At 35.4% G+C, this 17,735-nt stretch overlaps 1 non-coding gene across 1 annotated transcript; it reads left to right on the top strand.

Annotated features, from left to right (window-relative positions):
- Nucleotides 1–16,219: 16,219 nt before the first annotated feature.
- TRNAG-UCC (transfer RNA glycine (anticodon UCC)) lies at nt 16,220–16,292 on the top strand. Its single transcript has one exon. It is a non-coding gene; the product is annotated as a tRNA-Gly (tRNA).
- The last annotated feature ends 1,443 nt before the right edge of the window (nt 16,293–17,735 follow it).

The raw sequence follows: 17,735 nt of genomic DNA on the forward strand, positions 1-17,735 counted from the left end.
TGTGCAACTTTGGAAAATGTTTCTCTTCCTCAGTATGAATTAGACTGGAGTGTCCTTAGTCATGAATGGGGACCATGGGAGATGTGGGGATCCAGGAGGAACAGATCATATCCTAAGGGTACAGCTCTTACACCAGGCTGCCTAGGTTTGAATTTACCTTTTGCTAGCTGTGTCTTTAAGCAACTTCTATGAGCTAGGTATGGTTATTATCCCCAATTTAATAGCTAAGGAAAGTGAGGCTTAGAAAGGTTACTGCTCTAACATATCACACACACACACACACACACCACACACACACCACACACACACACACACACACACACACACACACACACACACACACACACACACACACACACACACACACACACACACACACACACACACACACACACACACACACACACACACACCCCTATTGGATGGCAGAGGTCGGCAGCATGATCTTAACCATTGCTTTCCCGTACAATTTATCAAGACTGTAGGATTTATGTTTCTTCCCAAAAGCTCTCTCTAAACCAATGTTGGCTTTAAAATCTGATGATAGCTTAGAAGTTAGAAAGTCCATACGGCGCTTAGATTGTGCCCACATTCCAATTCCAGTCCACCTCCTCGCACCCAGGGACCTCTGAGGGCCAGTAGAGAACTATGGCAAGAAGCTAGGGTGTAGGCCTCTCACCTGCACTTGAGTCCCACCTGTGACACAAGCTTGAGTAGTTTGAGAAAGTTTTTTTTTAAATAAAACATTTAATTGAGCTAATTATAAAATTAAGAGCAGTTATAAAAAAAAAACACAGACCAGATACTCTATAACATTTACCGTTACCCCCAATGGTAATATCTTGCAAAGTATAGTATAATATCACAACCAGAATATTGGCATTGATACAATGAACTCATTTCAGATTTCCCAATTTCTCCTAGTACTCATTTCTGTGTGTGTGTTTAGTTCAGTACAATTTCAACATATGTAGGATAGCGCATCCACCATTACAGCCAAAATTTAGATCACTTGCATGACCACAGGATCCCTCCTGGTGTCTTTTGATAACCTCCACTTCCCCGCTGCCACCCTCTCTTATCCCTTACCCGTGACAGCAATTTTCATGTCTCTTAATTTTGTCACTTCAAAAATATTATACAAATGGAATAATATAGAAGTTAATACTTTGGAACTGGCTTTTTCACTCAGCATAATTCCCTTGAGAGCCATCTAAGTTGTTGCATGTGGCAAATAGTTTACTTTTTATTGCAAATGTATATTACTGATTCATTTATTGTGATGGATGTCCCACAGTTTAGTAAACCATTCCCCGATGGGGAGACATTTTGGTTTCTAGCGGTTTGGAGCTATGACCAATAAAGCTGTTACAGAGAATCATGTGCAGGCTTTTGTGTGGACATAAGTTTTCATTTCTCTGGAATAATTGTCTACATGAGTGATGTGCAAGTATTTCCCCCCATTCTGTGTCTTGTATTTCACTTTCTTAACAGGTCCCTTTGCACGGCCAAACTTTTAAAAATTTTGATGAAGTCCGATTTATCCATTTTTCTGTTTATGGATTGTGCTTTATGTGTCAAGTATAAAAAGTCTTTGCTTAAGTCACAAATACTATTTCCTACATACATTTCTAAAAGATTTATAGTTTTATACTTTGGGTCAATTTTGTGTAAAGTGTGAGAGCTAAGTTAATTTTTTTAACTATAGTAGATGTTCATTTGCACCAGCACCTTTCTTGAAAAGACCTATTCCACCATTTAATTGCTTTTACAACTATTTTGAAGATCAGTTGGACACGTTTGTGTAGGTGTATTTCTCAGTTCTCTGTTCTGTTGCCTCAGTCTATAACTCTATACCTCTGCCATGTCCACAGTGTCTTGATTACTGTAGTTACATAGTTAGTCTTAACATTGGGTGGTATGATTCATCTCCCTTTATTCTTGTTTGTCAAGATTGTTTTAGCTATTATAGGGCTATGTCTTTCCATAGAAATTTTAGAATAAGCTTGTCTGTGTCTACAAAAAAAAACTTGTTATTTTGGTAGAAATTGCATCAAACCTATATGTCAGTTTGGAGAGAATCGACATCTTTACCATGTTGAGTATTCCAATCCATTAACACACTTACAAGATCTTTTTTTGATTTCTTTCATCATTTTGTGCCTTTTAACAGTGCTTCACATTGGGATTAGATTGTGTTTTCATATTTCTAATACACCTATAATGTATTGTCTATTATGTTATTATGTGTTATAGACAATATTATGTACATGATTACAAAAAGAAAGGGAAAATAAGAAAAGGTCCAAATCTGCAGTTTTGAAAGGGAAGCACTTCTTAAAATATTCAAATGACTATAACTAAATATACACCATCTGTGTACGATGTTGAAATAATTTTAAATGATAATGTTATAATTGTTTATAGAGGAATTGATAGAGACCTATAATTTTTCATGAATGCAGAACATCTTTTTAAAGTCATGCATTAGTGCATTTATTAATTACTCTTCTTTTGCCTGCAGTTTTATGATACATGTTGTAAAATGAAGACTGGTCCTTGCTTATATTCCTATATTGACCAATAATCCCTGTATCACGAAACAGATGACAAATTAATTAGCAAGTACCCAGTGAGCTAAATTTAAAAATAAATAAGGAAAGATTTCTTAAGTAATTGAAAACTCTAAGGGCATTATTTTACATAAATTGGGATGGGTCTGTGTCATTTTCCCCATGTATTCAATTATTTAGCATCATTTAAAACATTAAGATTTATACAGCTTCACAGGTAATAAACTGGGTAAAAGCAGGTTTGATAGCTAAGATATTTATATAAAGTTCTGAACTTTACTGAGATGAGAAAAAAATTGGGGGCCATTTCTACCTCCCCTCCCCACACTGGTTCATATCTGTTGAAATATTACACCTTCTATAGAGGCATATACTTCTCAAGTTTTGTTTTTAAAGCATCTCTCTAGTTAAGCACAATGGGAAAATGTGCAAGCTTATGGGCTAGTGTAGGGGCACAGAGGCCAGAAAACAATAAGACAGTTTGGAATCAAACAACTTGATAACTTCATGCATATTTCGCAGCGCTGTAATAAGGTCTTTCAGTTACCATGTTCTTGCAGAGCGGAGGGTGTATGGGTGTAGAGTGACTTATTCATACAGGCACAAACACTCAGATACACAATTTTAGGCCTTTTATCACTGAGTAGAGTACATTGTAAGCAAGTGAATCGTTATATGATTCCTGTGCTAAATGACAAGACATTCATTGCTTTAACCCTTACTTCTGGAGTGAAAACTCCATATGCAATTCAGTATAGAGGGGCTAAACTTTAATCTTAAGTTCTAATAAGTATTTTATACTCAAACCACCAGATACAGCTATGAAAAATCTAGAGATTGTTTATATACACAGAAACATACTGTATTAAAGTAACTATGAATCCCATTCATTTTCATTTTATACTTTATTACTTCAAAGGGAGACGCTATTGATTTTTCTGATCTCCCTGTATCAGCCATGACTCTGGAAAGAAATAGAATCTGACACAGATGGTTCAATAAAACACAATAAAGGGACTATTTTGAGAGGTGTGGGCAGGTTTAAGGGACACAAAAAGGGTTATCATGGTACAGACTACCAGCAGTAGCACATTATTATATGTCCCCCTTTCCAAGTCTGAAGTGTCAAATGAAGGAAGTCGCATTTTCTAAATTCAGTAAGAGATAGGGCAGTGGAAGAGTGGGTTTCTGACAGGGAAGTTAGGGATGTAACCTGCCACTGTGGGAAATAAGGACCAAATAAGGTGGAGGGGGATAAGAAAATAATGCCTCAGACCCTCTCTCTCCCTGCCTGTGGTCTGATGTCTGTGCCTGCCATTGGCCAAGACCACCAGAGACAAGTCACCAGCGAGCTAAAAATATGTCATTTGTGAGGATCAGCCTTGCAGGCACTCAGCAGAAAAGAGAAGGGGAAAAAATGGGTTGGACCAGGCCAGTGAGAAGAGTGGAGTGAAATATTTAAATTGTTGACAGAAAGAAAACTCTACCAACCTAGAATTCTATGTCAGTAAATTATCTTTCAGAAGTGAAGGACGAATAAATACTTTATCACACAAACAAGCATTGAGGGGATTTGTTGCCAGTAGGCCTGCCTTACAAGAAATGTCAAAAGAAGTACTTCAGAGAGAAAGAAAATCATGTAGGTCAGAAACGTGGTTCTACATAAAGAAAAGAAGAGCATTAGAGAAGGAAGGAATGAAAGTAAAATCAAATCTTTTATTTTTCTTATTCCTAATGATATAATAGTTATCTCTTTGTCCAAAATAATATTAGCAACAATGTATTGGGTGACCAGAGCTTATGGATAAGGTAAACAAATGACAGCAACATTATAAGTTTCGAGAAGGAAGAACAGTGAATATTCTGTTACTAGGTACCTATACTACCTGTGGGGAAAAATGGATTGGACTGGGGAACGGAGAAAATGCCTCAATTCCCTACTAGAATCGCCATCAAAACCATCCCTTAACTAGTTCAAGTTCAGCTTCACTTGAGTTAAACCATATATTATTTCATTTTACTCTCTTTCCAATAACTGAAGAAAATAGGGAAAAAATAGGGACTATAAGGTAGAAGTGAGAGCCTAACAGTTTATTTTTTCTCATGGATTAAACTGTTGCTTCTAACTTGTCTCAATCCACAGATTTAATATTTTTCGTCAGACCCCCATTTCAAGAACCAACCTTATTATCAGACTTTCCTGTTTTCAAATTGAGGATTTATTGACGTGATCCTTCCCCAAATTCCTTTTTTTTTTAATTTAAAAAATAGGGATTTATACCTATCTTTAGTCTTACTCTCTTCTCCAGTTTTCTAAAGGTATTACCACAGAATCTTGAAATCCTAAAAATGTACTTCATGTACTAATGTGAAGAGAAGCATGTAGCTTTGAAGAGAAATTAATTAATAATGAAAAAGGTATACGCACATGTATACCTGCGCACATATATTAAACGTGGTTTGGTAACTCAACAGACTTTTCAATACCCTAAATAAAGCTACGAAATAAAGCTAACCCTGAAACTTCACAATAAAACTTTCAGTCCTCTAAAAATGATTAAGGAAATATGAGTGATTTAGTTTTTTGAGGCATCAATTGGATCCAACATATTATAGGAATATTTAAGCAATAATGTTTAATATAATAAGGGCTGTAGACTATTTTCAAGTAACCAGACTTCAGAATTTTCAATCACTTTTAAAAAATTGAATGGACTTTTGGAAGTAAAACCTGTATAAACCATTTTTTTAAAATCCTCCTCTAAATCCAGTCCATTTTTGAAACCTCATTTAGAGTCAAAAACAATACTTTCTCTAGTTTCCATAAAGGCTTCTACTTTCAGGCTTCAGTGAGTAAGTATATTCTTATGAGGCTCAGGAAAAATATTGAGCCATATTATAAATCGTCATCACTTGTGAGGGTTTTTTTGAATTTATTTTTAAAGCGTTCTTTAGTGAGACCTTCAAAATAGAATGCCACTCAAGTAAAGACCTGTCTCTTTCACTCTATCACTCTCTCAAAGCTTATTAGAGAGAATAGCATGCGTAGCTTCATCTGCTACACAAGTCCTCTCTAACCTTCTCTCCAGCTTTGTCAGGAAACTAATGAAGTCTAAGTGTCAGAACCCCTCCATTTCATAGAACTCTTCAAAGACACCAGTAAAGCTTTCAGGTAGCCAGGTGCTTGAAACATTGGCAAAACAAAGAAGGTCCTCAAATTTTAAGCCCCAAATTTTTGGATCACTGTCATCTCTTGTTTCTTAGGATGGCCCACTTAACCTTAAAACTTTTTTAAACAAGAATTAGGAAAGGATTTTGATTTGAGCCTATAGGTTCATTGAAGCTGCAATTTAAATGTCATCCACACAGATTTATATTATTTTCATCACTCTTGCACATTAATAACTTCGTCTAGGCTTTCAATAAATACATATGTGAAATGTTTTTTGAATATTAAGTAATGACAAAGTGTCATTTAGAGCCTGTTTTTCCAGTATTCTAAATATTTAGTTAAAAGATACCCAGAATTCTTATTTGCAGATTTAAAGTCTTCTTGAACTAGAGAATTGTAGCTCTTAAATATGTTCTTTTTCATAACCCAATCACAGTAGCCTTTAAAACAAAGAGGAGCAAGTGCAAAGATAGTTGTAAACATGACATTGCTGCCATTTATTCTTCAGTGTGTTTTACCCCTGTATTGGTTTATGTGCATATATATCAATGTCCTGTATCAGGAATCTGAAAATGTTGGCCCATGGGCCAAACCCAGGCTGCCATCTTTTTTTAATTAATTACAAAATTTTTTTTAGATAATTGTACATTTACTTGCAGCTTAAAAAAAAAAAAAGAAAAGAAAGAAACACCCAATAGATCTTGTTTGTCATTTTACCGAGTCCCTCTCAGTGATAACATATTGCAAAACTGTAGTACAATATCACAACCAGGATATTGACAGAACAATCAAGGTACAGAATATATCTCCATCACAACAAGGAACCCCCATGTTACCTTTTTTTTGGCCAGATCCCCTTCCCTCCTGCCCCCACCTACTTCCTAACCCCTGGAAGCCACTAGTCTGATATCCATCTGGATAATTTTGTCATCTCTAGAATGTTATATACATGGATTTATACAATATGTAACCATTTAGGATTGGCATTTTCGCTCAGCAAGATTATCTGGAGAGTCTTCCAGGTTATTGTATATCATTGGTTGTTCTTTTTATTTCTGAGTAGTATTCCATTGGATAGATGTACCACAGTTTGTTTAGCCTTTCACCTGTTGAAGGATATCTCAGTGAGTTGTTTCCAGGTTCTGTGCACTACAAATACATCTGCAAAGAACACTCATGTACAAGTTTTTGTGTGAATAAGAATTTTCATTTCTCTGGAATTAATGCCCTGGAGTGAAATTCCTGGATTGTATGACATTTGCATGTTTAGTGTTTTTACAAAGCTGTCAAGCTATTTTCCACAGTACCATTTTCTAATAAGTTTTTGGAGTTTTTTGTTATTGTTGTTTGTTCTTTACTTTTGAGTTTTATGAGTTTTTTTATGGATTGTAGATACTAATCATTGGTTGGATATGTGGCTTTCAGATATTTTTTTCCTTAGCTTCTCTTTTTATCTCCTTAAGAGCAAACATTAAAATTTTTGTTGAAGTCTAACTTACCAGTTTTTCCGTTTTTGGGCCGATGCTTTTAAGTGTAAAATCCAAAAACTCTTCCTAGCCTTAGATCCTAAGATTTTTTCTATGTATTTTTTCTAAAATACTTAGAGTTTTATGTTTTACATCTAAATTCATCATCCATTAGTAGCTGCTTTTGTATAAGGTGTGAGACTTAAGTGTTCTAGTGTTCTAGCACTGTTTGTTGAAAAGTCTATCTTTACTCAGCTGAATTGTTTTCAGATCTTTGTCTAAATCAGTTGGCCATATTTGTGTGGTTCTTTATTCTGTTCCATTGATCTGTGTGTCTATCCTGCCACCAGTACCACACTATCTTAATTATTATAGCTGTATATGTTAAGTCTTAAAATCTGATAGGCTTGTTCTTCCTACTTTATTCTTCTTTTTCAACATTATTTTAATTATTGTAGTTCCATTGCCTTTCCATGTAAAGTTGTCTATATCATCAACAACAAGAAACTTTGCTAGGATTTTAATTTGAATTATGTTAAATCTGTACATCAATTTGAGTAAAATTGACATTACTATGCTGAGTCTCCCAATCCATGTACACAGTATGTTTCTCCATTTATTTAGATGTTCTTTGATTTATTTCTACAGCATTTTGTTATTGTCAAGGACATGTTTTGTTAGATGAACAGCTACTTTGATTTTTGCTGAGATAGAAAAGAGTAGTATATTTTTAATTTCAGTGTCCACAATGAACCTAGGGGTTCATTGCTAGTACGTAGAAATACAATTGATTTTTGTTTGTTTATTCTTGTATCCTGATACCTTGATAAACTCACTTATTAGTTCTAGGAGATTTTTTGTTTTGTAGATTGCTTGCAATTTTCATTTTCATCCCATCTGCATGTAAACGACAGTTTAATGCCTTTTTTCCTATTTGTATGGACTCATTTCCTTGCCTTGCCTCATTGCACTGGTTAGAACTTGAAGCATTGTGTTCAATAAGATGGGTGAGAGTAGTTCACAGTACTAGGGAAAAAGCATTTAATACTTAAACTAAGTACAAACTTAGCTAAAGGGTTTATATAAGTGTTGATAAATAAGTTGAGGAAGTTCCCCTATGTTTCTGTTTTTCAGAGTTTATTTCAGGTATCGGTATTGAAGTTAGTCAAATGATTGTAGTGCATCCATTGATAAGATCATGTGATTTTTTTCTTTAACATGTTAACACAGTGGATTACAATAATGATTTTTGAATATCAAACCAGCTGTACACCCCTGGAACAAACACTACATGATTTTATATATTTGCTGAATTTTAGGTGCTGGTATTTTGTTAAGTAATTTTGCTTTGATATTCATAAGCAATATTGGTCTGTAGTTTGTTGTTTTTGTTGTTGGTTTTTCATGCTATCTTTTTCTGATTTGGGTATCAGGCTATTGCTGGACTCATTAAATGTATTAGAATTGTTGTGTTCTCTTCCATTTTCTGGAAGAGATTGTGTAGAATTGGTGTTAATCCTTCTTTCAAAGTTTGGTAAAATTTTCCAGTGAAACCATCTGGACATGAAGATTTATTTTTCTGAGGTTTTAAAATTATGAACTCCATTTCATTATTAGTAATAGGACAATTCAAATTATCTATTTCCTATTGGGTGACTTGCAGTAGTTTGTGTTTTGTGAGGAATTGGTCCATTTCATCCAAATTGTCGAATATTTGTGTGAATAATTACCTATAGTATTCCCTTATTTTCTTTTTTATGTCTATCAAGTCTGTAATGAGATCCCCTGTTTCATTCTTAACATTGGTAACCTGTGTGTCCTCGGGGTGTTTTTTTTTTGGGGGGGGTCACTCTTGTTAGCACTTTGTTAATTATATTGATCTTTTTGAAGAATGAGCCCTTTGTTTCATTGATTTTCTCTATTTTTCTGTTGCCAATTTCACTGATTTCTGATCTTTATTATTTCCTTCTTTCTGCTACTTTTAGGTTTATGTTGCTCTTCAATTTCTAGATTCTTGAAGTGAGAGCTTAGATTATTGATTTGAAATTTTCTCTCTTTTCTAATGTATACAATTGAAAATGACTTTTTAAATGCATTGTTTTATTTAACATACATGACAATCTTTTATGGTAGGCAGTAAATCTGGTGTTATCTTTAAAATCTGCTCCCTCTCTTAGGTACCTCTCTCAGACAGGTGTCATCAAACTTATTTGAGTTCCTTAATTAACAAGTAGATTAAAATGTAAAATTTTCTTGTAATACACTTCAAGCATAATCCCCTTGAAGGCAGGGACCAGGAGTTATTACCTTATATCCTTAATGTTGAAAATCTGGCTCTAACAAATGTTTTTTTTTCTTCCTTTGGCTGCTTTTGGGTCTTCGTTGCTGCACACTGGCTTTCTCTAGTTACGGCGAGCGGGGGCTACTCTTCGTTGCAGTGCACAGGCTTCTCGTTGCGGTGGCTTCTCTTTTTAAGGAGCATGGGCTCTAGGCACGCGGGCTTCAGTAGTTGCAGCACACGGGCTCAGTACTTGCTGCACACGGGCCCTAGAGCACGTAGACTTCAGTAGTTGCAGCATGTGGGCTCAGTAGTTGTGGCACTTGGGCTCTAGGGTGCATGTGCTTAAGTAGTTGTGGCTCGTGGGCTTAGTTGCTCCATGGCATGTGGGATCTTCCCGGACCAGGGATCGAACCTGTGTCCCCCGCATTGGCAGGCAGATTCTTAAGCACTGTGCCACCAGGGAAGTCCCTAATAAATGTCTGAAAAATAAATGCATATCTATTCTGCAGCTCAATGCCATTGCTTTAAATGAGTATTTGATACTATGGTCATTCCACAGCGACAAGATTCAGAATCTCTTCTAACATATACTTGAAAACAGATTTGGTTTGCCACCCTCAAATAATTCAGTATTTATTTTGAGTATTATAATTATCTGCAATGCACATTCCTCTCTTCTTCCCTTGTACCTTTTTCCTTTTTTTTTTCCAAGTGATATCATTGAGCTCCTATTGTACTCAATACACTTCTGAGAACTGATATCAACATAAATAGAAACCAGTCCTTAACATTCAAGAAGTTGACAGTTGAGTAGGAAGGTGCATTCATATCATTAGACCCAGCTACAAATGGGGCTAAGGGGAAGCTCAAAGTATCTTCATAGAGGAAGTAAACTTAAAGAAAGCCCAGAAGGATAAGGCAGCATACAATACAAAGATAAAGGATCAAAGACAAGGAAATTGCAAGCAGAGGCAATGGTATATACATCGCAAAATGATAGGCACCAGGAATGAAACAGTTCATAACTCCTGTTCTGATGGAGTTTGCATTCCAGCAGGTAATTCACACATTCAACATATATCCAGCTTATTTATTATACATGCAGCAAAGTAGCGAAGCACCATGCAAGGAGAACGTTTATGGTGAACTTCTGAAGTAATTTGAGATGCATTGGTAGAAAAGTACATGAGATCACTTTAGTGGAATTCAGAGAGGTGTAATGCAGAGTTGAAAAATGAAGGCAAGGGCTAGTTTTCAAAGGGTCAATTCATCCCTTATCATATTTTGCACTAGGGTATCATATTAGTACTGAGTATCCTTCCAAGACTTACAAGGTGGGCTGAGCCCATGTGTTGATCATTCTTTACTTGTATCAGTGGACCCACTCCACTTTATGACGTTCTCTGCCCTACTCTTTGCCCTGGGAAGCTTAGCTCTTCATCATCAAAGCCTCTTGCACTCTATCAGCCAATTGTGTGACACCAGGATATCAGAGGGCACGTGGAAAAAGATTTTAAGGTATTTGTTTTTCCTTTTCCATGTGCCTCACTAAAGTCCTGCTGGTGACTGACTGTGTGTCTCTACTACTATTCTGACAACATTATTCCCTCACTTTGACCCATCAGAACTGGAGGTGGAAGGAACTTCCCGCTTTTACTATCACCTGGATGACTCACCATCCTTTATTTGTTCTCATCATCCTGCTTATACCTCTCTCCACGGCTATTTCAACAAATTGTTTTCTGCTCATGCTTTTGTTTCTACCTGTTTCATGCCAGGACCTTGACTAATATAGTATAAGAGATGCAACCATGAAATCTTCATACTGATCCTCAGCTCGCTGACATCAATGTGTTTAATTTCTTTGTACTCATAATAACTTTCTTTTCTTCAGAAATCTTAAAACACCTTCATTAGTTCCTACACATTTACCTCCTAAAATGATTGAGAATCAATATATGAGTTAGGCATGCATTATTTTTACAACACAGATAACTTAGTTTTACATGTATTTAATAAGTAAGTAAATGTCTTCTGTCTTGACTCTATAGAAAGCACTGCTATATAGTACCAAGTTCTAAAATCAAATCATTTTGCAAGTGTCATACAGTTCATCGTCTATGGAAATATCAGTTAAGATATGCTTTGAGTTTTGCAAGTTGTAGCTCTTTTTTGTCCAGTGGAAAAAAACTTTGAATATTTAAAAATGAATCCACAAGCCTCCAGATATCCATTTACTATTTTAATGGAAATTAAAATAATGTCAAGGCAGTATAATTTGCAGACACACACACAGAGAAATAATCTCAGGTATCAACATAGGTTGAATGGGGAACCTGGACTTCCAACCCTACCTAGTAGTAGCAAGGGAGCAACCCCCTTCCCATCTTCCAACAAAGCATTGCCAGGAAAGGCTAGCTAAAACTGAAGGTTTAAATAAGGTCTAGAGTCTGACAACATAATACCCTAAATGTCCAGGCTTCCATTTAAAATCATTCATCAAACCAAGGGAAAAAAAACTCAACTTGAATGAAAAAAGACAATCAACAGTCACCTATGCTGAAATGACATAGGTGATCGAATTATCTGCCAAGGATATTAAAACAGCCATTATAAAAAAATGGTTCAATAAGCAATTACAAACTTGCTTGGAACAAACAAAAAATAGAAAGTCTCAGCAAGAAATAAAAGACATATAGAACAAAATAAAATTTTAGAACTGAAAAATAATCAAAATAAAATTCAGTTGATGGTCTTAATAGCAGATTGGAGGGGGCAGAGGGCCAAATCTGTGAACAGGAAGCTAGAACAATAGAAATCACCCAGTCTGAACAAGAACGAAAATAGACTGACAAAAAGATGAACAGATCCTCACCGACCTTGTGGGATTATAATAAAATATCTATGATGCATGTCTCAGAGTCCTGAAAGGAGAGAAAAAAAAGTGTTGCTGAACAAGTACTTGAAGAAATAATGGCTTAAAAATAACCTAATTTGGCAAAAGGCAAAACCCTACAGATTCAAGAAGCTGAAAAACCCAAAGAGATAATCTCAAAGAGATCCCTGCCTGCACCTGTCATAGTCAATCTTCTGAAAACTAATGATAAAGGAAAAAAAAAGAAAAAACCTTGAAAGCAGTGAAAGAGAAAGGACACTTTATAGGTACAAAAAAAAATCAAATGACAGAATTTCTTATGAGAAGCCATAGAATTCAAAAGGAAATGGCATGACATCTTTCATGTGATTAAAGAAAAGAACTGTCAGTGTCCGGAAAATAGAAGAGGAGGCAATACTTACAAACATGTTTTATGAGACGAGGTAATCTGATTCCAAAACCAGACAAACATGGTACAAAAGAAGAAAACTACAGACGAATAACCTTCATAGACATAGAGACAAACATTTAAATTTTGGTAAATTAACTAGCTAAAAAAGAATAATAACATGATCTTATCAATTGATGCCAAAAACAAAGGTTAGACAAAATTCAACACCCAATCATGTTAAAAAAAAATCTCTCAGAAAACTAGGAATAGAGGACTTCAACTTGATAAAGAACATCTAGAAAATTCTCTAGCCAACATCATAATAACGGTGAAAGATTTTAATTCCTTTTTCCTAATAGCAGGATCAAGGCAAAGATATTTGCTTTCAGCCCTGCTACTCTTTGTAGTATTGGAAGTTCTAGCCAGCACAAAAATGTAAGAAAAGTAAATAAAAGCATAAAAACCAGGATGGACAAGTTAAAATTTTCCCTATTTGCAGATATTATGATGGACAATGTAAAACATCACAGGGATTCCACAAAATTACTCGTAGAAATAATTAGTTCAGCAAGGTCTCAGTATACAAGATGCACATAAAAAAATTAATTGTACTTCTATACACAAGAAGTGAACTACTACAAATCAAAATTTAAAATGTAATATCACCAATTTTGATAAGTTTTTTAAAATGCACCCTGATATGACGGCTGTCACAATAGAATCTAACAAAATTTTTTCAAATGAAGTTAGACAACTAAGTGCTACTAGAGCCATCTTACGGAAAAAACTGAACGAACCTTTTGGCCAACCCAGTATAACATCTCAACCAATATAGATCATTGTGGAGAAGGGAAATGGCCCGGAAATGATTTTTCCCAAATCAATAAATTTGTGAACTTTATATAAAATCTTAGTTATCATGCCTGTTTCTTCCCAGCTTATTTATCCTTTGAAGCTCTGTTAGTCATAGTTCTTAAAATTGTTAAATAATTGTACAGTATAAGTGGGGAAAATGACTCAGGCCCATCCCAGTTAATATAAAATGCTGCAACCTAAGTGCCCATTGACAGATGAATGGATCAAGACGATGTGGCACATATATACGATGGAATATTAATCAGGCATAAAAAGAAACGAAATTGAGTTATTTGTAGTGAGTTGGATGCACCTAGAGAGTGTCATACAGAGTGAAGTAAGTCAGAAAGAGAAAAACAAATACCGTATGCTAACACATATATATGGAGTCTAAAAAAAAAAAAAAGGTCACGAAGAACCTAGGGGAAAGACGGGTATAAAGACGCAGACCTACTAGAGAATGGACTTGAGGACACGGGGAGGGGGAAGGGTAAGCTGGGACGAAGTGAGAGAGTGGTAGTGTATATATGGACATATATACACTACCAAATGTAAAATACATAGCTAGTGGGAAGCAGTCGCTTAGCACAGGGAGATCAGCTTGGTGCTTTGTGACCAGCTAGAAGGGTGGGATAGGGAAGGTGGGAGGGAGGGAGATGCAAGAGGGAAGAGATATGGGAACATATGTATATGTATAACTGATTCACTTTGTTATACAGCAGAAACTAACACACCATTGTAAAGCAATTATACTCCAATAAAAATGTTAAATATATATATATATATATATATAATGCTGCCATTAAGGTTTTCAGTTTCTTAAGAATACACTCCTTATTTACTTTTAAGTTTACCCTAATCAGTTCTTTCTGAGTAATAGTTCACCCATTTTATGATATAGGGATTACTGGTTGGTATTAGAATAGAAGCAAGGACTGGTTTTCATTTTACTGCATGTATTTTACAACTGTAGGCTAAAGAAAGTAATTTAAAAACATGCTAATGTAAGCCTTCAATGTAATAAAAATATGCTTTTCATTTTTTTCTTTTTTTAAAATTGTTTACAATGTTGTGTTAATTTCTGCTGTACAGCAAAGTGATTCAGCTATACACACACACACACACACACACATATATATATACATATATATATTCTTTTTTTTTTACATTCTTTTCCATTGTGGTTTATTATAGGATATTGAATATAGTTCTCTGTGCTATACAGTAGGACCTTGTTGTTTATCCTTTCTATATGTAAAAGCTTACATCTGCTAACCCAACCTCCGACTCCATCCCTACCCCCAATCCTCTCCCCCTTGGCAACCACCAGTCTGTTTTCTGTATCCATGATTCTGTTTCATATATGGGTTCATTTGTGTCATATTTTACATTCCACATATAAGTGATATCATATGGTATTTGTCTTTCTGACTTACTGTGATAATCTCTAGTTGCATCCATGTTGCTGCAAATGGCATTATTTCATTAATTTTTATGGCTGAGTAGTATTCCACTGTATGTATGTACCCCATCTTCTTTATCCATTCATCTGTTGATGGACATTTAGGTTGTTTGCATGTCTTGGCTACTGTGAATAGTGCTGCTATGAACCTAGGGGTGCATGTATCTTTTTGAATTATAGTTTTGTCTGGACACATGCCCAGAAATGGGTGCTTTGCACTTTTATAAAACTAAAGTTCTGTATTTTAATGTGTTTATTTTTCAGAATGGTAGTTTGGGAACCTCTGTTCTTTTCCCTTTCTTTGTGCAATCACATGCATAATAGATAGTGATATTATTATAGGCATATGAAGGAACAGTATGATCACAATACAAAGCACTTTTAGAAAGCACAGTATGACAAAATAAAGGTGACCTAAATATTGGAAATATGTACTGTGTTAATGGATTAGAAGCCTCAACATGGTAAGAATGTCAGTTCTCCAAATTGATCTATTTAATGCAATCCCTTTTGAAATCCAGAAAGATATTTTGTTGTCTGATCTGTAGACCTATTTGTCTAAAATTTTTATGTTAAAACACAGGACCTAGAATGTGTAAAATAATTTTGAAAAAGAATAATGTAGTGGGAGGAATAACCTTACCTAATGCTTAGGCATATTATTGCAGCTACAGTAATTAAGGCAGTATGGTATTGGCAGAGGGATAGACACATAAATCAATAGGACAGAGTTGCAATCCCAGAAATAGATCCACACAAATGTGCCCAGCTGGTTTTTGACAAAGGTATAAAAGTTATTCAATGGAAAGGTAGTCTTTCCACAAATGGCATTGAGGCAATTGTTAATCTGTAAGCCAAAAAAGAAAAAAGAGGGCTTCCCTGGTGGCGCAGTGGTTGAGAGTCCGCCTGCCGATGCAGGGGACACGGGTTCGTGCCCCGGTCCGGGAAGATCCCACATGCCGCGGAGCGGCTGGGCCCGTGAGCCATGGCCGCTGAGCCTGCGCGTCCGGAGCCTGTGCTCCGCAACGGGAGAGGCCACAGCAGTGAGAGGCCCACGTACTGCAAAAAAAAAAAAAAAGAAAGAAAGAAAAAAGAAAACCTTACACTGTATACAAAAATGAACTCTAAATTAATTCTAGGGAATTCCCTGGTGGTCCAGTGGTTAGGACTCTGCACTTCCACTGCCATGGGCCCAGGTTCAATCCCTGGTCAGGGAACTAAGATCCCACAAGCCACGTAGCGTGGCCAAAATAAATAAATAAATATTTTTTAAAATAAAATTAATTCTAGATTTAAATGTAAAATGATTAAAAAAGTAGGAGAAAATCTTCATGAATTAAGGCTTGGTGAAGAGTTCTTTGGCATGACACCAAAAGCACCATACAAGAAAAAGTTCAATAAATTGAACTTTATAAAAATTTAAAACTTTTGCTTTGGAATTACCCTATTAAGAAAATGAAAAGACGAGCTACAGACTGGGAGAGTACACTTGCAAACCACATATCTAACAAAGGACTCGTATCTAGAGTATATAAAAAAACGCTAAAAACTCAGCAGTTACAATCAAAGTGGGTAAGCTGTGACAAAGCGAGAGAGAGGCATGGACATACATACACTACCAAACGTAAGGTAGATATCTAGTGGGAAGCAGCCGCATAGCACAGGGAGATCAGCTCGGTGCTTTGTGACCGCCTGGAGGGGTGGGATGGGGGGGTGGGAGGGAGGGAGACGCAAGAGGGAAGAGATATGGGAACATATGTATATGTATAACTGATTTACTTTGTTATAAAGCAGAAACTAACACACTATTGTAAAGCAATTATACCCCAATAAAGATGTTAAAAAAAATTAAAAATAAAAAACATTAAATCCCAAAGGTGCATAGATTAGAAAGCAAAAAAAAAAAGCACTAAAAGACCATGTTATGTTTGCCTGAAAATGCGTAAATTGGAGTATTTTTTATGCTGCCACAATTTGCTTAAGATTTCAAATTTCAATGTTTATTTTACTTTTTAGCTTTGTTGAATGCATGATTTTTAGCGATTAATAAAATTAGTTTCCCAATTAAAAAAATAAATAAAGTGTATATTGAATATAAAAAAAAACAAAAACAAAACAAAGCACCCAGTTGGAAAATGAGCAAAAGATATGGATAGACATTTCACTGAAAAGTATATTCAGATGGCAAATAAGAATGAAGAAAAAGTAGTTCAATGTTATTAACTATTCAGCCAATTCAAATTAAGACTGCCATGATATATCTCTACCTGTTTAAGACAAAAATTAATATAATGTATATAATACTATATATATTATATATATATAATATTATATATATATATAATGGCACCAGTAAATGCCAAGGAAGATATGGAGAAACTGGATCACTCACATTGCTGGCAGGTATGTAAAATGGTACAGACCCTCAGGAGAACATTTTGGCAGTTTCTTTTAAAAACTAAATATGTATTTACCATATGATCCAGCAGCTTTACTCCTGGGCATTAATCCAGATAAATGAAAAAAATATACGTGATTGTTTGGCAGCTTTCTTTGTAGTAACCAAAAACTGGAAATAACCAAAATGTCCTATAGAAATGAATGCCTAAACACATGAGATGGAATACTACTCAGCAATAAAAGTAAACAGGTTATTGATG

Source organism: Lagenorhynchus albirostris, chromosome X (genome assembly GCF_949774975.1).
Source record: "Lagenorhynchus albirostris chromosome X, mLagAlb1.1, whole genome shotgun sequence".
Classification (NCBI taxonomy): domain Eukaryota; kingdom Metazoa; phylum Chordata; class Mammalia; order Artiodactyla; family Delphinidae; genus Lagenorhynchus; species Lagenorhynchus albirostris.